Source organism: Gigantopelta aegis, chromosome 8 (assembly GCF_016097555.1).
Source record: "Gigantopelta aegis isolate Gae_Host chromosome 8, Gae_host_genome, whole genome shotgun sequence".
Taxonomy (NCBI): domain Eukaryota; kingdom Metazoa; phylum Mollusca; class Gastropoda; order Neomphalida; family Peltospiridae; genus Gigantopelta; species Gigantopelta aegis.
Genome location: NC_054706.1, coordinates 26,588,092 through 26,593,636, shown reverse-complemented (window position 1 = coordinate 26,593,636; position 5,545 = coordinate 26,588,092).

Here is a 5,545-nt window from a genome sequence, read left to right as displayed (position 1 = left end):
ATTTAAAACCGAAAGCACCGCCTCAGTGGAAACCATCCAATAAATAAATAAATAAATAAATGGAGTACTTATAAACACGTCAATGAATGACGTAGATGTGCTAATACAATCCATTATACACTACCATGGCGATATCCCACCACACCACATTCTCTAGCTCTCTATCAAGAGAGATAGAGCTAGATAGAGCTATACCCTATCCTCTCTCTCTCTCTCCTCCTCGATCTTCACAAACACCCACCAGTCACACGGTTGACCATTAGGTTCTAGTCCCAAGCAACGGCCCAGGGCAATTTGTGTGAGGCCAGAAAGGATTTAATTTATCTCCGGCGCCAGTATGGATGTAAACAGTTAACCTCGACATACATACAATATATAGATATGCATACATCAATACATACTAGCCAGTGTCAGGTCTGCTTTCATGCAAAGTAAGCGTGATCGACCGCGTCGTAACTTGTACGCCCTATGCTTAATAGGTTAAGTTAAAGAGAAGTCCTTTTTTGGATTGCCTCAATAGCTCAAAAAGTATCGTGGTAAGTCTGGCAAAAAGTTGGCGGGCGATTCGGTGCTTGAGGTTCGAGTCCCAGCAAGGAACAATTTGTGAGGCCAGAAACGGATTTAATGATCCCCCGCGTCAGTGCATTATAATATATATATATACTACTCAAAAGAATTTAAGGGGTCAGACGATATTTCGACATTATTTCTGAATGTCAATTATATATAGCTAGCCCTAATGGCAAGCATGGTATGTGCAATTTTGATGAAAGTGCGGGTCCAAGCAACCCAGTAATATGAAATTAAAATCCACTGTCATTGACACTGGCGACTAGTTATCATGGCGAAAAACATGCGTACATTTGCACGTAAATTAGGCGTAAATTGGGCCTAAAGCGAAAGGTATGACCTAAGTGCCCCATGAACTTGATTTTTTCACAAAGCGCTTAATTTTCACCCTTTGCACGTGTATTCCATGGTCCCAATGCTGAATGGCTCTGTATAATTGGAAGCTTGCGTTCGGTTACGGGCCACACTCCAAATTCGACAAGGGTACGACTTCAACTGACTATCGAAGATCGAGGGAAGGGCTATGGCTTGGCTCAGTGGGATGGCAATACGCAAAAGAAATGTTCTTGCTCTGAGACTTGGGTGTCAGTTCAGAGTGTCGTTGGCCGAACGGTGGCAAACGGTACCAAGAAAACGTATTCTGTTCGAACATCGTCCCACGTGCGGGAAAGAACCCGGAAGAACGACAAAAGAGAGCGACCGCTACATAACCCAATATGGCTTCTACGTTCAACGCACAGCCACTGACACGCCAGCATTACGTGACAATCTGCGGACTGCGACTGGAACCCTCGAGTGTCTGATCAAACCATACGCAATCGTCTGAGAGCCAATAATCTACGCTGCCGTAGCCAGACTGTTCGACCACCACTCCTACCACGTCACAGAACGGCCAGGACGTCACTGGTTCACGCTTCATCTGCGGTGGCAACGTGTTCAGTGGGGTGGTCTAGGTGATGTGTTCACTGATGAGTCCAGGTTTAGTCTCCAGTTCAACGACAGTCGGGTTCGTGTCTGACAGACGTAATGGGGAGCGACTTCGCTGAAGTTAACGTTAGAACAACGTCACCGGTTCGGTGGTTTGCAGGCGGTCATGGTTGTGGGGAGGCATCTCTATCCACCACCGGGACCCCCCTCTATGTGGTGGATGGCAATCTGAATGGAATCAGCTATCTGAAGGAGATTATCCGGCCGTTGGTTAGCCATGCCTCTTAGCAGAGTGGCGCGGCGGGGCAGGTTCTGCAGGATGACAATGCCAGACCCCAACGCGCCAGGGTGGTAACGGACTTTCTCAGACAACAAGGTATCGCCAAGGATGGATTGGCCAGCATATTCGCCTTACTTGAGCCCCAATAGACACGCCTGGCGACGATTAATGCAGGAGAGTTCGGGATAACCATGCCCTCCGCCAACCTTCATGATCTGGGTCAACTTCTTTTTGGGAAGGGGCCTGCCACCCTGCCATGAGTTCTTCAGAACGTTCTGAGCAACAGCATGAGGCAACGATGTGGCGAGTGTATTCGCGCCAGGCCAGGGGGATTCACAAACTATTAAACGAATTTTTCTAATTGTGTAACATCCATGTTTGACAACCTTCAACTTTGACAGCATGTCATGGGACTGTCTGGTATACAGTGACGTTTATTTGTGGGTTTTTTTGTAAATATGGAACAATAAAAAAAAAAATTGGTGTAGTTTACATCATCAATCTAATACACTCTGAAACTTATTTGGTTATAAATTTTTGACCCTTAAATTCTTTTGAGTAGTATTATGTATGTAACAGTCAACCTCGACATAATAATAATAATAATATATATATATATATATATATATATATAGAGAGAGAGAGAGAGAGAGAGAGAGAGAGAGATAGAGAGAGAGAGAGAGAGAGAGAGACACACACACACACACACACACACACACACACACATATATATATATATATATATATATATATATATTCATATATCAATAGGCCTACATACTAGCCCTGGCACGGCGGAAGCAAGTAGACATTGAGGGGGCTGACTGAGATCGAGGGTGCAAAGCGCCCGAGTTTGTTTCTAGGTTGACTTAGTACCAATAAAGATTTACTACCAAGATATTTTTTATTCAGAATTCCGCCGTGCTTGTAGCCAGTGGCTGGTTTGCCCACTATTTCATGCGCGTAGCTTGAAGGCCCCATGCATATGGATCGGTTAACGAGCATTCATTTTAAGAATGACTCGGTAGACGAAAATGTATCGTGGCAAGTCTGTAATTTGCGGGCGATTCGGTGCCACCGGTTCGAGTCCCAGCAATGGACAATTTGTGAGGCCAGAAAGGATTTAATTATCCCCTGCGCCCGTGTGTTAATATCTATGTATGTAATAGTCAACCTCGACATACATACAATATATATTATATAGATATTCATACATTAACACATACATACATACAACAAACAAACAAGGGTCAATGCAACTGAAAAGGTACCGCGTTAAGCTGAATCCTAAAGCTGTATCCTAACCGGTTAGGATACAGCTTAACCGACCGCGAGCGACGCGAGTGATGCGAGCGATTATTTTATAAATCATTGATTTCAATTGCCGTATTCTAACTGGACGCGTGCGAACGCGACACATTTATCTGTCACGCCGTAAACGTGCGGTGAAGATACGGCGAGATCTCAAAATATTTAATTTCCATCTTGTTGAATATCATACGGTCCTGTTGGCACCTGACTGGGAAAAACAAGCGGTGGTGTGTGTGTGTGTGTGTGTGTGTGTGTGTGTGCCTTTTGTTTTTGACCTAGATAAGCCAGCTTAGTGAAACCAATGCGGAGTGCGGCGTCATATATGCACCAAACGTAATTGGATTTTCTGTTCTATATGCTTAAATAATAAAAAATATTCCAGGGAATGCCGCTTTAAATTTTTACACTTACACTCGATGACACTACATTGTGTCATCATTATTTAGCTTCATATTCAATTCGTTTTAGATATTTAATCGTCATTGCACTTCGTATCCCTTTTTTTTATAGGTGCAGTTGTTTAAATTACATTTTTTTATTTTTCAAATACGATCAGATACGAGACAAAGGGAGATAATTTAATCATGCACTTTTACAAAAAAGTAAATACGATTTCTATATTTTCACTGTAGCTAAAATACAGTGAACATATGACTTTTCACCGGATATGACTTTTATGGTTTCCGTAGATCTATATATTTCATTGCTATGTATATAATAAATACAGATACACAACCTCTGCAATTGCTCACGGCAATCGACAATGCCGTGGAGATTGCCTCGGAGTATTTAATTCTCCAAGGCACTTATTTTTTTTTTTTAAATATTAATACATATATACATGTAGGTAAACACAAACACACACACACACACACACACACACACACACGCCTACATGTATACATGCATATATGCATGCATACATACATACATACATACTCTGTTCATGTGAACGAATGTCTATTTATAGATACACGAAAGCACCGCCTCAGTGGAAAACGCAGTATTCAATAAATAAATAAATAAATAAATAAATGGAGTATTTATAAACACGTCAATGAATGACGTAGATGTGCTAATCAATCCATTTATACACTACCATGGCGATACCTCCCTCACCCCCCCCCCTCTCTTTCTCTCTCTCTCTCTCTCTCTCTCTCTCTCTCTCTCCTCTCCTCTCTCTCTCTCTCTCTCTCTCTCTCTCTCTCTCTCACACAAACACACACACACGGTGCCATAGGTTCTAGTCCCAGCAACGGCACAGGGCAATTTGTGAGGCCAGAAAGGATTTAATTATCTCCTGCGCCAGTATGTATGTAACAGTCAACCTCGACATACATACAATATATAGATATTCATACAGCAATACATACTAGCCAGTGTCAGGTCTGCCCACTGTTTCATGCAAGTAAGCGTGATCGACCGCGTAGATTGTAAGCCCCATCCTTATAGTTAAGTTAAAGAGAATCCTTTTCTGGATGACTCAATAGCTCAAAAAGTATCGTGGTAAGTCTACAAAGTTGCGGGCGATTCGGTGCCATAGGTTCGAGTTCCAGCAACGGAACAATTTGTGAGGCCAGAAAGGATTTAATTATCATCGGCGGCAGTGCATTAATATCTATGTATGTAACAGTCAACCTCGACATACATACAATATACAGATATTCATACATCAATACATACATCAATGCATACATACAGACAGACACACATACAGACACACATACAGACATGCATACACACATATATGTATGTAATAATCAAACCCGACAATATAATATATAGATGATATATATCTATATATATATATATATATATATATAGAGAAGAGAGAGAGAGAGAGAGAGAGAGAGAGGAGAGAGAGAGAGAGAGAGAGAGACACACACATAGGTCACACACATACATACCCACACCACATTATATATATATATATATATATATATATATATATATATAATATTATATATATATATATTCATATATCAATAGGCCTACATACTAGCCCTGGCACGGCGGAAGCAAGTAGACATTGAGGGGGCTGACTGAGATCGAGGGTGCAAAGCGCCCGAGTTTCTTTCTAGGGGGACTCGGTAGCTTGGAGGCCCCATGCATATGGATCGGTTAACGAGCATTCATTTTAAGAATGACTCGGTAGACAAAAGTGTATCGTGGCAAGTCTGTAAGTTGCGGGCGATTCGGTGCTACCGGTTCGAGTCCCAGCAGTGGACAATTTGTGAGGCCAGAAATGATTTAATTATCCCCTGCGCCAGTGCGTTAATATCTATGTATCTAATAGTCAACCTCGACATACATACAATATATATTATATAGATATTCATACATCAACAGATACATACAAACACACAAGGGTCAGTACAGCTGAAAAGGTACCGCGTTAAGCTGAATCCTAAACCTGTATACTAACCGGTTAGGATACAGCTTAACCGGCCACGAGCG